Raw genomic sequence first — 21,864 nt, forward strand, 5'->3', positions numbered from 1 at the left:
GCAAGTGCTGCTCAGCAGCACCTAAAACATTGGTGTGCTATCAACACAATTTTGGTCACAAGCCCAACATTTGCGGGCTGCAATGAAGCAATTAACTCCATCCCAGCCAGACTCGGCATGTAATGTTCGATTTCAAATAATGTTTCCTCTTTTTTGTTTTCCCAGTGCAGCAATGCAGCTATTTGCCATCTTGTTGCCCACCCTTCTGCATACAGAACATGCCTCTTCCCCTTATTACAGCCTCCTGAGGATTTTTAGCGTTGCTGCCTTCCTCAAAAGAAGTTTGCAGCCTCACTAGTGCTTGCATGCAGGCAGGGAGGGGAAGTGGGGAGTCATATAAGTGTATTTTGAACTAGGTAGGCTAACCAACATCTTGCATCCATGTCACAGCTCAGCATTCACTTGAAGAAAACGAAGCATAGTATAGCAGAAAATTTCAGTGCTGTCTCAAATTAGATCTACCAAGATCAACAAAGATAGCACAAAGGGAATAGTTCAACTTTGCAGCCTAGAGGAGCTGAACCTCTGTACTGTACTTATGTGTTGCTGCTTTGTCTATAGCTCAGGGTCATTTAAACCAATTTGCTGAACTTTGACAAAAATCTTAATTTTTTACTCAGTCTTTTCATTGTATTTCATTACAGCTCCAAGTAACAGCAGCTTAAACTGAAAGTGACTAAAAAGAATAAGAAGGATTTCCTTTCTTCTAGTGAAAATAATAATACTACAGTATGAAGAAGGAAGGCTGTTCATTTTAGTCCTCATAAAGCAAGTGATTATTTGGAAAGGTAAGACACAAAACCTGGAGTCAAAAAATGATGAGTACTGGCGGTCTGTATTTAAGACCAGAGGAGATGTCACCTTAGCTAAGCTAGCCCCTGTAAAATTTCCTGACATTATTCCTGGTGCAATTATGAAAGTGATGGGGGTGTTTTACTCCTTATTTTGTAAGATCTGCTTTTGAATTAGTGTTCTTAAAACAAGAAATGTGTATGTGTACTTATGCTAGTACATGTGTATGTACACAAGCAGATGTTTGTGCACTGAGAGTTAGATCTCTATTTTCCAGTGCCTTCTAGGATTTTTGGTTTAATGAAAAATACTAGAACTCTTCATAAAAGAAATTGGAACATTAACTAATTTTAGTGTATTCACCACCTTACATCATGTCTCCAGTATTTCTGTTCTCTCTCTCGCTCTTCATGTGCCTGTGAGAATAGCAAGTCTTGCATGTCAGGCAGTTCCTCATCTTAGAGGGGGAAGGACTTTTCTTGTCAAGCTGTCATGCAGTAAACACACTTTTTTCTTCTTCTTCTTCCTTTTTTGTTTTAGCCGGTCCTCAGTAACTCATAGGGGTTTGAGTTTTGCTTTGCAGAAAGTAATTCTGCTGCTAAGGATCTCTGCATGTTCTATGTAAAGCACTTGTCCCTCTTATGGGCTTGGAAAAAAAGATCAAAATTCACCTTTAGTTTTTGCTTTTCTTTCAAACACTTCACTTGCAAGTAATTTCAGAGCTTAGCTAAACTGAGCACAGCTATAGCACGTTAAATGTGTCTGACTTCTAGTGTCAGATTTCTTTAAAAGCTGGTTGATTTATTCTGCTGTATGCAGAGTGTAAAACATGCCAGCACGTCTGCATACAGCACGCTTCACATTTTCCTACTGTGAGCAATTTTGCTGCTTTATCCAGCAAGGAGATGTGTCTTAGGCCTTCCTGACAGACTTTCCTTATATTTTCCTTATATTTTCAGGGCTACTGCTACAAAAATGGCATCAGATTATTTTCTCTAAGGCAGCATCATGCATCACCAACCGGTCAGTGTTTCTAATCCACTACAGTAATTTTTAAAGCATTACTTTGTGCATGTGGTACTCTTTAAGATGCAGATACTGTGGCAGAACCTGTGAGGGAAAATATGCGAAGTGCAATCAGAGAGGCAGAGTTAGCTAATGCGTACAGCTGGCTAAAAGCAGCACTGTGCAGGGCTGCGAGGTTTGTGCATCGAAGGAAGCCATGCTCCCTGGAGCCAGTGGCCTCCGTGCAGATTATCTGCTCTTGGTTCAATGCAGGAGGTGACCATCTCACAGCAAAGTTTGGGACCCCGCTTCTCTCCCACTTGTGCCTCGTCAGGCGTTGAGCTGCTGGGCTGCCCCATGGGGATGGGGAGGGAGCGAAGTGTGGGGTTGTGGGCCGGGTTTGAGGTAGTGGGATTGGGATGGGAAGATGAAGCTGGCTGGAGCCAGTGGAGGCTCTCAGAACACCCTTCAGGGGGAAGGGAGAGACTCTGCTCTAAACATTGCTTTTGGCCTGGTGTTGTTTGAGGTTGTCCTTTGTGTGGGATGGAAAATAACAGCAATGGTGATCCAGAGATAGGTCAAAAATGTTGTGTATCGTTGTCCTGGAAGTGTAATAGACTGAAATGGTGCATTTCTGACAGGAGTTGTGCTTTTAATGGTGGATCTTGGAGCAGGGACCACCGTGGAAGAGCTCCTCATGTGTGTCCCTCACAGCTCCCGTGAAGATGTTTGCTCCGTAGTTCTGTGGTTATTGCACAGAAGTTTTAGGGGTCAGACTTTGCCTGGGAGAGGCAAGGAACAATGAGGAACAAAGTATTGTACAGTAGGAATGTTCTGGAAGTTCCTTGTCTCCCCGCAAGGAGTATTTTGTGACCCTGAGAAGAAACACAAGATTTCTTGTATCACATGGCATTTGAAAGGAAATGTCTGACCTCCCACTTGTGCTATTCTGAAGCCATGACGAGAACAAAACATGTGACTTTTTTATTTTTTTAAAATAATTTCTATTTTTAATATAAAATGGAACTTCATTAACATATAGTTAGTGTTGTTATGAAAAGTTTTCTCTAGTAAACATATGGTCAGACAGGCGTTGGAAATGACAATATAGTAGAATTATTATCAATTTGGTTCTTCTGAGCCTAATTTCTCTTTGAAATATATGCCTGGAAAGATTTATTTTTCTAGAGAAGGAATTGGAATTAGACTAGTATGAAAGCACAAAAGTGTTCTCTGTATTTGTGACTGAGGATATTGTGAATATTTGCTCTTTTTTTGACACTATGGGTAACAGCAGAAGCAGCATGGATTAAACCTTCTCTCACAGAGCATGGCAGAGGCTATAATAGAAGTCTCTCAAAAGAAAAAAATCATTGCTTTGAAAAACCTCAAAACATACCATAAGCATGAAGCTTCCTTTTTTAATGTAAGGTAACCCTTATAAAAGGCTACAGAATATTGGCTCTCAAAACCCTCTTGAAATTAAATTAAATCCATTGAAATTCTTTAGTAAAGGCCTAACAAGTAACAGCTTTTATTATGTCAGTGTGTCCTACTGGATCTCTTCCTTCCAAGCCACCTGAGATCCTCCTCTTAATAGCAGAGGTGATTGTAGATATGTGTCCTAGAATACAGAATATTACAGCAGTTTGGCTGTCCTTTTCCTTTCTCCCCCTTTTCTAGGTAGGAGGGAACAGCTTATGTCAAAGTACTGAGACTCTCGGAAATTATTCTTTTTTCTGCCTCTTTCTAGCCACTCGACTGCTTCGTGCTTGCAGAACAAAGCTGGCTCTTGCTTTATGAAATAACCTGTGATAATGTGGAGAGCAGCACTTGCATTTTGTAGGTGCCAGAGGCTCGCTGTCAGCGCTGGCTGTCCAGACCCTTGTGTTCAGTGTGACTCTCAGGTGAGCTTCTGCACCCACCTGCACGTGTGGCACTGCAGCCTTTTTTTCTCATCCCCGCAGCTGTGTGTATGAATCTCACCTGGGAAGGAGAGGCATAGAAATGGTGATGAAAATACAAGGCTTTCTCCTTGTGAGCTGCAGTGAGGTGGGGCAGGAAGGACTCACCTCTGTACATCATATAACTGTGTTGCGTTACATTGTCAAGATTTTTGGGTGTTGTAGAAATTGACTACAATAACAACCCATTGATATATTTTTCATCATGTGCATAATATGTCTTAAATATTCCAGGAAAAAAAAAAGTCAGGGGACTGTTTTGAAGCATTACAGGTAGAGCGCTATAATTTCCCAAAATAAATTACCTCCTCTCAATATCTTTGATATCACTGTTTTCTCCTGACTGTCTCACATTTCTGTTTTTGTAGTTCTTCAGTATGTGAAACACTTGTTTTTACAGCAATGATGATACTGAAGAAACAGCAAGGCTCTACAGCATAGAGAATTGTGCCAATAGGTATGTGAATTGAAGGGTGGGAGGGGAGCTGGCGGTAAGTAGTTCAGAAACCTTACACTTTACAGTAACTTTGACTTCCTCTATACAGATTTTTGCTCTTTTGAAGTTTGAAGATGAAAAAATATAAAGAGATGATTTGGTTATTGGAAACCTCTCCCTCCCTAGACAGTATCTGATACACTCATTACCAACAAACCAAAGATTTGTGTGAAAATATACTCATGCCTGTGGCTAGATGTATCTTGTGCTGGTTTTAAGCTCACAAATCTTAATAACATCTTAACATGCTCCCTTGTCAAAGAATCTATGTTTATGGCAGAAAACTGAGCTGAAAAATAATTTTGCAAGGGTGTAAGGGGAACCTTGGGAGCTATCTGCAGGAATATGATTTGAGCACGTTGAATCCTACCAGCATTTGAGGACACGAATGCTTTAATTCCCGTCTACCAGCAGTTTGCTTGAAACTCTGAAGGAACAAGTTAGTGGTGCAGCAAAGAGGGGTCCTCAGTCCCCAGAGGCAAGAACTATGGGTGCTATGGCGTGACAGGACCTCTTCCACACAGTCTGCACACAGCCTGTCTGTGTCCTGATCTAGAGAGGATGCAGAGACGAGACAGTCCTTTCCTGTACTGCATGACGTCTCTCAGGTTGTCTAACAGCTGCAGGCAGCAGTGGGGAACAAGCAACGCACCCACCTTCCTTTAATGAGTGAAGTTTCACTTCTGGTACTTGTTCAAGGGATTTAAAGTGAGGAAATGGCTGCACACATCTAGTCTCTAAATGCCTCCTAGAGGTGGTGTTCTCCACCTTGCATTAATATCCACGTGGGAAAATGGCAAGGTTGTATTTCGTCCTACAAAAGCACCAACAGCTCAGTTAAGTGTTTTTAGGCCTATGGTTTTCAGTAATGTTACTAAATCACAGCCTCTGCACAGAAACCTTAAAGTGGCAGACTTTGAAATTTGAGTAAAGGAAAGTCTAAATATTGGGAAATGGCTGGAAGATTTCATTGCATTTACTGCAGTGATTACACAGACTTCTAATTCTCAGAGTTTTAGTAGAAGGTGAGTGGCAGCTGGCTCTGCATTTGGATGAAACTTCCACATTAAAAAGAATTTTTCAAAGCAGAAATATTTCAGATTCCCTTCAGAGTGGAATGAATGAGGGGAAAAAAGGCAGTAAGGGTCACTCCAGCATGGCATAAATGGAACACTTGCTTTACTTTTGAAATTATAAAGTAAAAAATTTTTTCTTTATACACTGTTCATTCCTGAGGTGTGTGGGTTTTTTTGTGTTTTGTTTGTTTGTTTTGTTTTGGGTTTTTTTGTTCTTTTTGTTTGTTTTCTAAGTGAAATGCCATAAAAATTGAAAGAATTTCTAATTCTGCAACTCTTACTTGCAGAATTTCTGCAGTTTCAGTATAGAGTGTACCTACATCTCTATCAGTGATTGGTACTGACTTTAAAGGTCATGCTACCTATCTTTTCTTCTCCCTACAATTTGGTTATTATATTGGGCAGTTATCTTAAATCATATACCAGATTTAAGAAATGACTTTTGAAAGCCTTTTTTTTTGTCTTCTGCATAGTTCGTGGTATCTTGAAGTTCTTCTGCCGTATTTATGTTGTCATCCATGGTATCGTTATTGATAAAATAATAGTATCAGAAATATATACTGGAAATATTTTTATCTCAAAACCACTATATCAGATAGGCAGGAAATATGTATATTTATCTATTTGAAAACCAAAACATAAAATTGAAGATTAAAGCAAAAACCTGAAAAGCATAGTATTAATTACGGAGGACTGGTTTTTCATAATAAATAAATTTAAGGTGCCACAAGCTTCATACAAAATTCTGAAAACTGCTTTCAGTTATAGCTCTGTATGTAAATCTATAAGCTCTCTATATTAAAAGAATGCTGTATTCAGTTACTGATTCATAACTATCAGAATTGACCATCCAAGTTTCCACAAGAAGGGATGTCACTTCAGAGTCCTAGCCTTTCAAAGCTAACTTATTAATTATGTGGGGAGTACTTAGAAGATAATTATATATGTAATCTTCTCAGCTATGTAGATATTTGCAACAACAGAGCCTTCACTTTTTCATAATATTTGTATGCTGGGCATGATATATAGAAAAATGGATTGTCATATTTTTGTTCTTCAAATACGCAACATGATTTTGAACAGTATGAGGCATTCAGCTACTGTGATTGATTTAGTGGGAACTGATTGGTGGTTAGTAATATTTTTAATTATTTAAGATAGTTTTAAAAATGAATACAATTTTTATTTAATTAAAAATTCATAGTTGCTAAGGGAGGTGAATGGGAATGAATGGAGATATTGGGTAGCCTTTTCTTACTTTCTAGGTGTTCTTGCTGCACTGGAAAGCATTGTCAAATTAAAATATAAAATATGTTATTCTGATTGTGTGTAGGCTGAACAATGCTATGGTGTTTACAGTAGTGGGAAGAGATTTCCTTGATGAAATCTAGAGAGCTGCTGTACAAAAGTAGCAGATGCTACTCTGTCATGTTTTTGTAGTGTGGAATTTTTTTCAGTCCTTAGTGGCACTTACAGATAAGGGAAGAATCTTCACTGGAAGTGAGGTGGTGGGTGTGAACACGTGTTGGTGTGTACACACTTGTTGATGAAAAGCTCTACCAGTCCTACTGTGTGCTGCAAAAATAGTTTTAAAGTCTCTCCCCCTCTCCCTGAACCATCTTAGGGCTAATTCCAGAGATAATGAGAAATATAAATGTGGGGTTCAAAAGGCAGAAGTATTTATGTATAAACCAGAAGAAGAAAAAAGGTTTTTGAGAAGCCAAAAATAAATGCAAGGATCACTTTGAATTGCCTAACTAGACACTACTGCTTATCCGTATCTTTTTTCTGCTCTGTTCTTCCTGAAATACAGTTTTAATATGTTCCCAAAGTTGATTTGAAACATGCAGCAATAGAAGACTGTAGAGCACTATCTCAGGAAACAATTAGCTAGTGATACCAGAGAATATGTAGGTTTTAGTGTGTTATGACGAAAAATAAGAAGGGATACACTTTTTAATCTGGATAGCTCTATGTGGAAGGAAGTGTGTGTACATGTGCATATACGTGTCTGGGTAGACACATACAGATAGTTATAAAAATGCCAGCAACAGCATGAAAATTTCAAAGCTGCTCAAATGCACTGTAACACATCTCTGCTGTTTATTGGGTGCATTTTAAATGCAGTTTATCTTTCCATATGGACGGCATTTTCAAGCTCCTTTTCTTTCTGTCCTTCACCTCACTGGAGTATCCATTTTCTTTGTGCAGAAGACCAGCAGGATGTCTGTAATTTTCTATTAATTTATTTATTAATTTATTTATTTGTTTAGTAAAGACTACAGGATTTGGCCTATAGTTTTAGTGTAGCTGAAAGAAATAATAAAAAAAAAAAAACACCACACAAAACAAAACAAGGAGACTCAGGATCATTTTGTTCAATACTTCCAGTAATTGCCTCGTATGGTTTGCAAGTCTTTCCACTTTATGTAAATACATTAACTTCTGAAAAAATATCTTATAGCTGTGAGGTGGGGCCTTTTGAAGCAGGTGTTCTTTTGAAGATTCGTGGGTCTCTTAAACACACATTTTTTTCTTCAAAGTAAATCTTGTAGACTCCCTGTCACAAATCCTTCTTGTTAGGAATTCTCCTTGAAGAGCTGTTTGAATTTCAATATGAGGTATTTCAAACAAATACATCTAATGCCTCAATACCTTTTTATTGTGGTCAGTCAGTGGCCCTAAAAAAAAAAAACCTCTGATAATTTGAAATCCATTCCTAGCAACCCTTTGAAGAAAAGAAAAAAACAAAAAAAACAAAAAAAAAACAAAAAAAAACCTGAGGTATTTATAGTTACTCCTGAAAACTAAGAAAGGGAAAGTAACTGTAAAGTAAACTTTCAATTTCTGAAGTTGTTGAAAAAAAACAAAAAAACAAGTCTTAAAAAAAAAAATCAGAAACTTCTCACCCTTTTCCCCCTTGGTGAAACTCTTCTGGTTTATACTTATGTAATAGTGTTACAAAGCTACAAAATAAGCTAGGACATCATCCGCCTGGATCCCTTGCTCAAAGGACTGTTAGCTGCTCTCAGGCTTCCCTAATGAGTTCTGACTCTGAGGATGAATTCTCTGCAGCTGCTCTGGGCAGCTCATGCCACCACATGACGGTTCTCATGAAATTTTGGTTCTTGGTATAGAGTCATAACTTTGCCTGATGCAATTGGTGCCTGTTCTTCATCATTTTCATTTTGCACCTCTGAGAAGTGTTTGACTCTGTCTGTTCTATAACCACCCACCAGATTGTTCAAGACAACATTAACATTTTTTTTTGGTTTAGACTGGCATAGTTTCCTCATTCTCTGCTTCTTCATCATGTGCACCAATTCCCTATACTTTTACAAATAAGATAAATGAGAGGTGGAAAACTCCGTTACAGAAAACAATGCAATAACATATAGGTAGTTTTTTGTCTTGTGCCCTAAATAGAGGAAATAATTCATTATTAGGGTATTTATCATTATCAGTTTAAACTGTCAAGTGAACAACAGTTGTGTTTAAGTTTTCTGTGGTGAAATCCTATTCTAGCAGATTTTATTGATTGCAGGACAAGGGATCTGTTTTACACATCATGCAGGAGTGAGGCCATACAGTTTTGAAGCGTTTACCTCTGATTTTTTTTCCTGTGGCTAAGAATGGCTATTTTGTTTGATATAATTTTGAAACTGCTGGTGTGTTACAGTGTGAAGGTTTTGTAGGCTACAAATGTGGAAAGAGAAAAGGTACATTTACAGTTTGGATATGGAGAAAAAAATATCATCTCAAGAAAACTTTGTAATAAAAGCTTGAATTTTTCCTCAGTGTCTCTATGCATTTGTGGACATAAGGAAGTGCATACCTCGTCTTGTATTTAAAGCCTTTAGCTATAAGACGATTAAGAGGACCACATAGATTACTTGAAAGCTTGTCCAGCTTATATTGAATTTTTATGAGATTCCTAAAGCTCAAGGACACCGTCTCATTGGTAAAAAAAAAAACAGAAGTGAACTGGCTTATTGAAGTCCAACCTCATTTTTACAGTCAGGGTCTTCAGGAAGGAGAATCATAAATCTGGAATGTTATAAAATCTTTTCCCATCATTCAAGGTCAAGCTATAAATCTAAGTTACCAGGTCTGCTGCTAGGTATGCATTTCCTGTGGTTCATAGAGCTTAAAGCTTCCAAGAAGTGACCCTGTAAATGCTATCAACATTAATTTTAGCAGCAAATGTGAACATGAACTTTGCTGAGCTGGGCAGTAGGAGTTGCTTAAAGTGAGTATATGATGTTTTTGTGTAACCTGGAACACAGAGTATGTTCCATGTTATACAAACATGGAACATGTAAAGAATCCTCTAAGCCTGATAACCCTTTCAGATAAAGTTGACAACTATTTTGCAACTGACACATGTGTAACATACTCCTATACATGTTCCTATATTCACTGACACACACACTGAGAATTCTGTATCATTACACCTTTGGAACAGTCCTTGGGACCTCCCAAATGCCGGTTGAGCTGAGTATCACAGTATGTTTGGGATTGGAAGGCACCTCAAAAGATCATCTAGTCCAATCCCCCTGCTGGAGCAGGAACACCTAGGTGAGGTCACACAGGAACATGTCCAGGCGGGCTTTGAATGTCTCCAGGGAAGGAGACTCCACAACCTCCCTGGGCAGCCTGTTCCAGTGTCTGTCACCCTCACTGAGAAGAAGTTCTTTCTCAAATTTAAGTGGAACCTCTTGTGTTCCAGCTTGATCCCATTACCCCTTGTCCTATGATTGTTTGCCACTGAGAAGAGCCTGGCTCCATCCTCGTGGCACTCACTCTTTATAAACATTAATAAGGTCACAAGTGTAGAGCACAACAACCTTACACTTGGATGGAGTTGGGTATAGGGAAGCATGTTGTATGAGTGTTCATGCTTTCTCTACCAGCATCTTGCTTTCATCTGCAGTGGTCTGGGTGGTCACCACTTCCTACTGCGTGATCTACTTTCTTCCTCTGTTCTCCTCCTCCCACTACCCTCCCACACGTATTTACATTCTGTCCAGAACACGTGGACTGAGCAGAACTTCAAATTCCTGCACACTTCTGCAATTCTCCACTGCCCGAAGCAGGGTTTGTTGGTCCTGCAGGACCTGAGAGTCGGTGTCAGGTAGACTTTAGTTCAGTGCAAACTTCAAATCACTCGATGTATTGTGACAAGAGCTAAGAAACCAGCTTTTCAATTTAGGAGCACCTGGGGTGACTGACTGCAAAAGTTTTGCTGAATCTTTAAAGTAGCCCTTAGATGAGAATTTGGGTAATATTTATCTGTCTCTGTACTTTTCTAATTCCAGTAAGAGAGTGTTGGCTCCTGTGGCACTTCAGATACAAAGCCAGACTGGTGACAAGGAGCTTGGTACCTCTGATGTACAAAATGAAATACAAATTATTAATTAGATTGTACACCAAGGACCAGCCTTTTCATTCAAGCAATCCAAAGGTAAGAAGGCATGCACTGACATAAAAGGTTTCAATTAAATTGAGGTTGGGGAGTGTGGAGCTCAATATCAACACTGCTTTCAGCTCCCAGGGTGTTTCTTAACGTCAGGGACCTGCAGTGGGCTGCTTCAAAATGCCTTGGCTGATCTCCAGAAAGTCTGCCGTGAAAGAGAATACCAGAGACAACATGAGTGAAAATGTGGCTTCACCTGTGTAGCTTGGAATTTTGCAACTCTGCCCTGTTGATGTGCCTTGGTAATTATCAGACAGGAACCAGAAAGTGAAACCAGCTTGGAAAGCTGTGAGCAGCATTACTTTGCAGGCCAGGTGGAGGCAGAAGCAGAAATCAGCAGTCAGGAGTTTTTATTGTTTTTCAGTTATAGCTTTTTTTTTAGGCCTAATAGTCTTAAACTGACCGTCTTGAAAACACTGCTGATCTTTTGTGGTGTAATTGACAGTGAAGGCGTTAAATGCATCCAATGTTGCAGTTAAACAAAACTTGCTTCCAATATATAAACCATTGATAAACACAGCGTAAATAGTAGTATCAGCAGTAAAGTAGTTTAACTGGGTATTTATTTGGATTAGAGATAGATAATCTGATTGACAGGACATTTTGTTTTTTCCTTTTGAGCTTTTACTTGATCAATAAGCAATTTTAAGAGGTTTTTAAGATTGGTGTAGACAATTTATGAAACTGGTTTTACACAGTTTAACTATTGTAGATTGTGCAAAGCAAATTATTTTCTTCCTTAATTAATTTGTTTGTTAATGAAAGTATAAAACCCTTGAAAATAGGTAAACAGGTAAAGATGTGTGATCTACAGCGAGTTCATGTTGTTGTATGGCTAGATAAAGAATATTTACATTTTCAGCCTGCTAAGCTTTCCAACACTGAGCCAGAAAATATATCGAGACCAGAATTTCTCAAAAACACATTTTCTACTTGATGTTACCCCTTGGAGCAGAGCAGAGCTCACTGTGGAAACAGCAGAGGAAAGCTCTGCCCACCTCATTTTGCGACTTCTCTTTTCTCACCCTGCTTGTGTTCCTCATGCAAATGAAATGGAATGAAGACTGAAGTCCCACCTCTTTTTTGGTATACCTTTGTCTGAAGGAAAAAACCTTAATTTTCATTTACTTGTTTACAGGCTTGATAGGCTGACTTTATGAACTGGCAATGTTTAACTAAGAAGTTTTTCTCGTTTTGCATAAAAACCGGTTTAAAATAATACCTCTATATTTTAACTCAGAATTTTTTAAACTTGAAACTGGATCTTCTTGTGAGAAGATGATAGACAGACCCTCTTGCTAAACAATTGTTGTATGGGGTTTCTTCTGTGGTATTTCCTAACCTACTAAGTATAGGAAATAACACTTGCTATAAGGCAGAAAGAGGATGTGCAAATATTTTATGCTGATCTTGTGCGGGAAAGAGCACATGACCTCAGTTAGTATGCCAGCCTGCACTTGATAGGGAAAAATGATCTATTCTTGCTATGCCAGAATTTATATTACTAACACTTAATCACTTTTTTTAAAAAAAAACCTGAAGAACCAATAGCAGAGAACAGATTTTTGGCAGTGTACACATGAGCACAAATTATAAAATTTGCTATTGTAAAATTGGGATATTTCTTTGTAAGACACTTGAAAAGCTGCCTTTTTTTTTTTTTTTAAGATAAATCTGATACTGATTTACTGCTGTTGTCATTCAGCTGCTTATATACTCTGAGAATTCCAGGTACTTTGGGAATATCACAGCATGGACTGTTTCACCATGATAGATTACAAGCTTTCCTTCCCTTCCCTCCCTCCTTTTTTGGCTATTTTATTGTGTTGTATGCAGTAAATGTATTGTATGTGTTTATAAGCCATGTTTATAAGCAATATGTTTCTTGAGCTTTTCTGACACAGTTAAAAGAGGCGATTTGTGCTAAACGTCTTTGAGTGTTTATTATAAAATATCCTACAGTGAAATAGAAATAAGCGATAAAAAAAAATAATGAAACAAATATTTTTGTTTCAGAATGTTTGATTTCCCAGTGTTGTCTTTTCTCTTACCTGTCTTTAAATCAATTAAGTATTTACGTGGCTCTCTGCCACAATTTGTCTTGCACAAGAGCCTACTGTTTATCTGACTGTTACTTTAAACATATATATTTCCAATATTTCTGCATCTCTGTTAGCTGACCTTAGTTATACCCTTAAACAAGAAGTGATTTATGCATTTTCTAATGCTTCTCTGTGACTTTATATCATTACTAATTTTAATACTTTTAATGAAATTGAAATCCTTAATTGAGTCTCTTGCTTTTGCTCAGATTTATGTTCTGCAGTCGTCATTCAGATGAACCAGTCTGCCAAAGGAGGATGATTGTCACTGAACTTTGTGAATACTGTAGAAATTTGGAGAAGGCCAAATGAATATGTGATCTAAAAGGATCAGCCACACCATCTTAAATTTGGTAGGTCCTAACTGCAGATCTCATTTTTCATGAGTAATCTAGTAGTGAGTTCATTTTTTTCTCTTCCATTGTGATTTTTAATCTGCAGTAAATGTTTCTGTGTCCCTGTTCAAAGAACATTCTCGATTAGAAGAAAGGATAAGGTTAGTATGGAAGTAGTAGAGAAAATAGGAAGGCTGATAGTTTGGTAAGTTTGGATTTAATGTAACTATTCTTGCAGACAGCTAATCAATTTGAAATATTTTGACGAAGAATTACATAAAACATGCAGCACGTAACCTTCTTTCCGTGCTGTTGCAATGCATCTCACATATTTTTTACTTGTGCCCTCCACCCTTCCCTCATTTCTTACCTGCATTGTGATTTTTTTTTTTTTTTTTTTTTTTTAGGTTGTATTTTTTTGTTTGTTTTTCACATGGGCTCATTTTATGTCAGTCATGGAAGACTACTAAAGGGGCAAATAAGCAAGGTACATGGAATTTCACAAACCTGAATAGAAACTGTTTCAGGTACAATACTTTCAAAATGTATTTAAAAGGTCTGTGTCCCAGGATGTAGCTTTGTGGGATTACAGAAATCTTTTTATGCTACAGAAACGTCTCACAAAAGTTTGTATCTGCTTGGAGTGAACTATTTGTCAATATTTTCTTCCAGTTTTGATAAATTTAAAGAAGTTTTGAATTCTGCTTGTGCTAATTACTTTTTTGGGTGTTGTGTGTTGTGTTTTTTGGTTTTTTTTGTTTTATTAATTATAGTATGAGAGTAAACAAAGACAACCAGTGTGTCTTTAGACAGACTTTTTCTGAATATCAGCATTATGATGTTGCTACATTTTAAGATGACTTACAGTGTGTATGTGAAACATATAAATTGAAGAGCTTACAGGCAGAGGAACTGAGGGAGGGAGGTGTGACGTAGACCCCGATGTGCAGGGTAAGTCTATGGGATCAGTCTGGTTTCCTGACTGTTTTGAATTCAAAGATGGATATTATGGGTTAAGATTATAGAAATCTTCTGGACTCTTTTAGCTTTATGGCAGTAGTTTCTTGACAAGCCACTGAGGAAGAAATAATGCCTGCCACATGCTTATCTTTGAGGGCATGTATCTAACCCATTTGGACAGCCCCAGAGAGAAAAATCATGTCAAAATGTGGAGAACGGTAAGAGATGGGCTATCACAAGATGACCGACAGCATCACTGTAAGCAGACCAGCCTTCTAGGTAAATATTTGTGGTTTATGCTCATAAATACCTTGCTCAGAGGCATTTTTGTGTTTCTGTACCATAATGACTGTAATCAGCTGTGGGAGTACATTTCCATCCAAAATATAATCATAGTTTGGATGCTAGGAAAACATTTGGTATAAAGTTAACCTGTATCTTCTTGGAAAAATGAACATAAATACTCTTGGACATAAGCGCTGTCATTTGACAGATAGCGAAACACCGGGAGGACTTGCAGACCACAGCTAGTAGTGTACGACATTGAATCTGGCATCCTAGGTGGGAAGCAGTCCGGGTGGAAGCAGAACACAGTGTTAGAAGCAAATCATGCACAAGTTAACATCATGGAATATATCTACTTGGGAAAAACAGAAAAATGGACAGAGAACTCACGGAAAGCAAGCTGGTCTACTTGTTTATGACACAGACTAACCAGCAGTTAGCTCAGAAGTATTATGTTGTAGAAAGATAGCTCAAAACACAGGTTCAGTAGCCTGCCTTGACGCTGATTCTGGCTTGCGTCAGCTAAATTTGTGCTTAAAAAATCCCTAAAAAATTAAAAATCTCCACCCTGTTTGATTATGTCAAACACTAGCTTCAGAACAAACAGCCAGGTCTTTAAGCAGGCTACAGAGCACACAGGAAACAATGTCCAAGAGATAAGAGAATATCCAGAAAACTGCAATGAAATATGTGAGTGCTATTTTGAAAACAGAATGGAAACACTTTGGAAAATATTGTTTCTGTAGGCATTTTATTCTTTCTCTTTGGGGACTCTCTTGTGTTGGCTAGTGGTGTTGTTGATTTGACTTATGTTCTGTCAGGCCTTCCACAAATATGTCATGACAATGACTTTCTGTATGGTGTAAGAAAGACAGCACTTACTGCAGAGTATCATATAGTCATGTATAATTTTGTGTATAATTTGGGAAGATTAGCTAATCTGTGTCTGCTAGTTAATAGGAAGCAGTCAGCAAGCAATCAGTTTTGCTGAAGGTAACAGGGGGGATCCTGCACAGAGGGAGCTTGTTTAGTACCTCCAGCTGTGGTACTCCTGAGTTTCAGTGGAGTTGCCCAGAGCACAGCTCCCTGCCAGGCATTCAGCTTATAACTTTTTAAAGCTGTGGTTGTTCATTTGCTGAGACAAAGTCATGTGAGTGTCTGTAAGAGTCTAGAGGTTAGTACTAGGAGAAATGAAACTGGAAAAAAAAGAAAAAAAAAGAGACTTGGACTAAGAAAAGAAAAAACCTGCCATTGTTGAAGGGCTCTTCCAAATAAGAGTTCCACAAGGAGTGATCCATGGATAGCAAATATTCACATAAATGTCTCTCCTTTTCGTTTTCCCTTTCAAACTGGATGACGGAATGATGATGGAAGGATATGAAGAAAAGACACTGGGTAAAAATGTTGATGTTTCATAATGAACTCATTCGTTATGCAATGTTTGAATGCTGTATATGCTAAATCCTGAGCTGTTGTCAGCATCCAGCACTCACTCAAAACCAGGAGAAGGAGCAGATGTTCAGCACAAATCTGCCTCAGTGCTTATGAGCATGCTACCCCTCTCTGAGAGCAACAAATCCAAAGGGGGCATGCTAAACAGAGGTATTCAAAAACACCCATTTCACAAACTGTGCCTAGTGTTATCCTGGAATGGTTTTATGTGTAAGCAAGAAGTGCCTGACACTTCTGAGAGATTATTGTAGATTTATTGCTCATTTTGGGCCGGATTGTGAGTAGTGCCTCAGGGATACCAAAATGTGATCTCTGTCCTGAGCAGGTACAGCAAGATCATGCAGGCAACAAATGAAGATGTCAAGTCATCATTGCTTGAGGGTTGACAGCACCACAGCAGCATGCCTGCACAAGGAGCTGTATTGTTTACTCTTGTCCTTAAAATAATTTGATCCAATATGACATAATAAGTAAAAATGTTTTCTTTCTTCAAGAAATAGTTCTTGGCAATTGCAAAGAAGCCTGAAAAAGTATGTGCAAAATAGATTCCTTAGCAAATAGTCAACACAAATATCAGAGTATTATAACATATATTCTTTAGCATGAACAATGTTTTCACAGTAAGGTTGTCAAATTAATTTTACAGGATGAACTGCTTTATGGAGGTAGCTCCCTTGATTTAAACAGAGCTACCCTTGGGATGAATTTATCCCATGTCCATTAGTGTTTGCTAAGGTGTGTGCCTTTAGATTCTGTGGAACTACTTAATTCTGATGTGCAGCCATGGCAAATATCAGTGTAACTGAGCTGAGCCATAAGAGCTGACTTCCATGCAAAGAAAATTATGCAGAACAGAGAAAGTGTGCATATTTTTAAATCCAAGTGATGTATGGAGTGTGTAGAGAATTTCATTTTTATTACATGCTCTGTACTTTATTCTTTCAAGGCTTCTGAACAAAAAGAAAACAAAGTTGGGTTTTCAATAATACATTTCTTGAGAAAAGTAATTTATACATCAGTTTTTAAACATCTTAACAGAAAACAGCATCAGGATTATGTGGAGAACACATTTTTTCTTAATTAAAAAAGAAAACAAAACAAACAAAACCAAAATTAAAAATGCAACCCACTTAAAATTCTTTGCAATGAATGCCAGAGTGACACCACATTGACTTTGAGAATCTGGACTTGGAAGTTGTGTTAGGGGAGGAAGCTGATTTGCCCCATCATTGTTTGACTAAACTTTTAGGGAAATGAACATAAGGTGAAACCAAGCAGCATAAAATCATATGGAGAGAGAACAAAAGTGTGTAGTTCCATTGGCATCTTTCAGTCACAGTTTCTGTGGCTCTGAACCTGGAGTCGGCACCAGGAATGACGCTTTTGGGTGGCACAGGCACTATTGGTGTTAGTGTGTGGGGTGACCATGGCTATTTTATGCCTGATGGCAGATACAGCACAGCTCAGGCTTTTGGGGGCAACCTGCAGCAGTCCAACCTGAGACACAAGTTTATTTGACTTGAATGAAAACGCTGCTCCTACCGTGGTTACTGCTACTCCTGCTTTCTCTCCAACGTTGCTGTTGCATGGAGGGAGGAAATAAGGCAAAAAACCTTGCTCTGAAAAGAGCGAGATGCCGCACGCCCTGAACTGCTTCCTAGTAAAGCTATTGTAGAGCATGGAGCTGTGGGAAAGTTGTCGTGTTTATTTGGCCTACAGGGGTACTTTTTTACTCATCAGTTGTTATTTGTCCTTCCACTTTCTTAGAGGTATTTGAAAATGCTGTGGCCTCATTTTGCAGGTTTCCCACCTGAGTATCATTGTCTTCATGGGTGACTTCATTCCCTGTGATTTCCTGCACAAGCAGGTACAGCCCAGGCTGTCCATTTGGTTTTGTCTGAAAGTCAGTGAAATACTTGGAAAGGAAAATCTGCTTAACCACAGAATCAAGCGTGTTCAGATGTATTTTATCTTCTGTGTGACAAGATCTGGCCAAGTAGGACCACTGCTAAGTAATGATGCTTTCAGTAGCCAGAAATGTGAAATGCTTTGTGTAGCTGTGTTTGAGGATCACACCATGCCCAGTGTGATCTGTAATCTGATGCCTTTTGCAGCACAATTTACAAAACAGAGCTACAGAAACACCTGGTAGAAAGGAAGTTGACAGCAGCTCTGGAGGCTGTTAGAGATCTTGGTCTCTCTTGGCAAGCTCTAAGGTTGTTTGGGATCTGGGCAGAGGTTCTGCACTGCCTTGGATCAGTTACTGAGTAACTGCAACATATTTGCCTGATGTGTTATGAGAGATTGTGCAGGAGAATGGGCATGTGTAGTGTTTTGAGGATCACAACTTCTTGCTCTGATGCTGCGGTCTCATTAGCAGCAAGCACCAGATCTTCTTCTTGGCTTAACCAGGGGAACAATCAACTAGGCCCAGGGCTAAGACTCAGCCCTGGGAGCAGAAACAATTGCCTTCCCCTTTCTCCCATTTAGGCAAAGAGATAAGGGCTGGTACTGAAAGCTCCATCTGTGGTGAGACCCTTCTTTCCATCCAACTCAGGTCACACTGCCACAAACAGTGGATATGTGGTTAGAAGGGAAATACTTCCCTGCCAGAGGGGGACTCTTGGTTCAAGGGCTTCCATCAGATGCTGTGAGCATTTATTAGACCTAGCCAAGTGCTGCAGAGGTGGGAGAGAGAAAAATTGGGAATCAGGCTTGATATCTCTATCATCATCTGCTTATTCAACAATTATTATTCTCATGTGGGACACCTGGGTAATGTGTAAATCAGTACAAATCAGAAACAGTGGGAATTTTCATTGGATCTTTCCAAAGAATGATTTGATTTTTCTCCCTCTTTATATAATCTCTTTCAGAAATCTATTGCAAGGATAGAGTATCTGAATATACAGAATCTAATAGTATGTTTCTTTGAAACTTAATTTCACTCTCACATTAGAGTCAAACAGTTTTTGATGATTATCAATCAAACCCATTTGTGAATTTTAGATGTTGAAGCTAAATATAGCCTACATATGTTTCTGTAAACCATTAGCTAGTTCTGAAGTGCAATTTGTTTTGTGTTTGTTATTTCTTGTGAGTTTGTTTTATTTGTTGTTTGCCTTTCCAGTAAATAAATAAATAAATAAATAAATAATTGAAAAAGGTTTACACTGGATCTGGGGTGGTTAATTTATCTGCAAATATATGGTAGCTTCAGCACAGAAGTATTTCCAAATGCCATCTTTAATGTCATATAACAAACATGTAAGTAATAAAACATTTTAGATAGTACAGATGAATCAAATGATTTTATGGCTATGATTTCAATGTATTTTCATGTAAAATTATGTGAATTGCTTCATATCAATATTTGTAACTCATCTGGAGCAAGGACATACTGCTTTACTCTTTCTAGTTTGAATTCTCTTTCTCTTCCCTATATGTCAAGGTCTCTATTAGTTAATTTTTTTTTTTTTTTGCATGACACAGGGAGTATGCATTTGTGATCTGTTCTAAAGGCTTTGAATGTAAATTGAAAGGAAAAGTGATTGTTATTGGCACTTCCTATTTTTAGAATTTTATTGCAGTTGTGATATAATTGCACTTTGAACTGATGTTTAACTGCCCAGAATATGGAGATATATTTATGGTAATCTAACACATCAGCTCTGTTGCAAGCTAGGTGAATTTGACAAGGAAAAATTTTCTTCTTGTCATTTTTTTGTTTGCTTGTTTTGGGTACTTTGGCTATTTTGATAACTTACATAAGAGAGAGACTTCCAAAGAGATGGTTATCTTAAGCATCTGCATGTTTTTAATGTCATTTTAGAACTCCTTAATAGTACTAACTGATGGTACTGACTCTGATTCTTTCCAGTGCAGGGGAAGTATAGCGCTATAGTTACATACTGGATGTCATCACTTGACTGATTAAAAATTAAGGCTCTTACTTGAGAAAGTATTTATTTTGGTAGCCCACTGTTTAATCTGCAAGTAGAGTAAATTAATCCTCTCCCACTCTCCAAAAAGTGGATTTGGAATTTATCCTTGGAAAGAAGACTGCAGTTTACATTTGGGAAAAGACTTCATACATTCTAATAGCCTTAAACATGTTTGTGATTCATTCTGACTGAGCCATGAATGGGAAATAATACACGGGGTGTAAATGCCTAAGTGTAGCCATGATATTTATATATATGTTTATAGAAAGCTGCAGACTGAACCTATGTGATATAGAGCTCAATATCAGATGACGAGTGTAAAATCCCACTATAGCATATTTATAACATCACTTTTGGCACTTGTCTGAACCACACTAGAACTAAAGTTTCCATACGTTGTAGTCTGTTCCTTGGCTTACTCACAAAGCAGTGATCTTAGCTAGCAAAACTGAGCAATCTCTCCTTGACAGAAGAGTGAAACAGAAGAGCTTATATTGTGGCCATCAGCCAGCCCTATGCTGTAGGAATTTCCCCTTCAAACCATCTTATTATCTTTTTCTGGAGAAACTGCTTTTATAGACCATGTTTTTCACTCAGCAAGTGTACCACAACCATTCCTTGACCTTGTCTGTGGCTGAGAGGAACTCAACTGCCCTCCTTTGTTCGCCAGTAGAGCTGAGATTGCTCTGTCAGTTCTGAAGGTCTCTGATATACACAGCTTTATTTCCCATGACATTTAGGGTTTTCTGACTAATGAAAATGCTGGCAGAATATACTGATTCCCTCTGGCTGATTCTGTGTTTTTTGCTTAAATCTGAACTTTCTTTTGTGTGTCTTCCAGCTTTGTGTTTGTAGTTCATAATTACCTGCTTTCAAGCGCTTATTTTGAGGGGAGAAATCTTGAGAGAGTTTGCTTCTTATCACACACTTCCCTCCTCCTTCTTAGGCCAGGTCTGCAGCTGTTTTGAGAGCTCAGTGACTAAAATGCACATGGCATCTCTCAGTAAAAATATTGGCCCTTAATTAGAGTCTTTGAAAAGCCAGTGTTTTAGTACCACAATATCCTTTATTTCTTCCTCAGTTGTCCATATCGACAAATGTCAAATAGACAGACTACTGAGATTTGAATTTCAAATGCACTGCTAACAGATGGAATATTAAAACATCTGAGACTAATCTGAAATCAAAGACACTATGTAATTTCTACAAAGGTGTTTTTTAGCTCTCCATTACAGGACAGTGGTTCATGGCCAGAAAATGGCCACTGAAATAATTTGCTGATTGAAGGATCTGCTGTTGGAGAGATTTTTCTTCTTAGCCCTTCACTGAGACTTAAGATATGTGGTTTGAGTCTCTGAATCCTGTATGAGTTTCATTTGTAAATTCAGTCAGTAATTTTAACATTTGATGGTTTATAGTTTCTCAACTGTTAGATGAGAGTAATAATATTATACCTGAATAGTATGATAGCTAGAGTGTGTCATGTTGTCAGTAAGTAATATCTATGATGTGTTGCAATACTTAAGTGCTACAGAGGCTCTGTAAACGCTGCATAGCCTGAAGATGTCCACTGTGCAGGAATTTGTCTTGGGGACACAGCTTGAAAAGTCAAGTGGAGGTTGTATGAAACTGTTGGGGAAAGTCAGGTGGAAATGGAGCCTGGTTCTTGTTGAGAACCTTTATGTGAAATTCTCCACAGGGTGTGCAGTGTGTTCATCAGATGGCACACTTCCCCCTTCTGTTAACCTGGCTTTGCCCAGGATAACAGGGACTAAGGTGTCAGTGCTTTAGACAATGTGTGGCTGTAGTCCAAATCCAGTTTGTGACAACTCCAGGATGATGAAGTTATTGTATATCAAAGTTGGAGACATTGGGGTGTCAGAATGTTTATTGCTATGACAGTATTGTTCTGAACACATTTACAATATAATTATTATAGCCAGTTTGTATAGAGACACACAGCTTAATGGAAGCTAG

General features: G+C 38.3%; 1 protein-coding gene across 20 annotated transcripts in view; it reads left to right on the forward strand.

The window, feature by feature from the left end:
• Positions 1-699: 699 nt before the first annotated feature.
• Positions 700-21,864, forward strand: part of PTPRC (protein tyrosine phosphatase receptor type C) — an 84,074-nt gene continuing 62,909 nt past the window's right edge. For 14 of the 20 annotated variants that reach the window (XM_071810307.1, XM_071810310.1, XM_065842572.2 and 11 more), the window contains exons 1-2: positions 10,688-10,797; positions 13,121-13,264. The gene's annotated coding sequence lies outside the window, so the exon portion shown is untranslated. Of the gene's footprint in view, positions 789-1,751; positions 1,816-3,619; positions 3,705-4,129; positions 4,219-10,651; positions 10,798-13,120; positions 13,265-14,036; positions 14,486-21,864 lie in introns of those variants that run through there. The other 6 variants (XM_071810304.1, XM_071810302.1, XM_071810303.1 and 3 more) reach the window with 6 other exon arrangements.

This window comes from Patagioenas fasciata, chromosome 6 (genome assembly GCF_037038585.1).
Source record: "Patagioenas fasciata isolate bPatFas1 chromosome 6, bPatFas1.hap1, whole genome shotgun sequence".
NCBI classification, from domain to species: Eukaryota; Metazoa; Chordata; class Aves; order Columbiformes; family Columbidae; genus Patagioenas; species Patagioenas fasciata.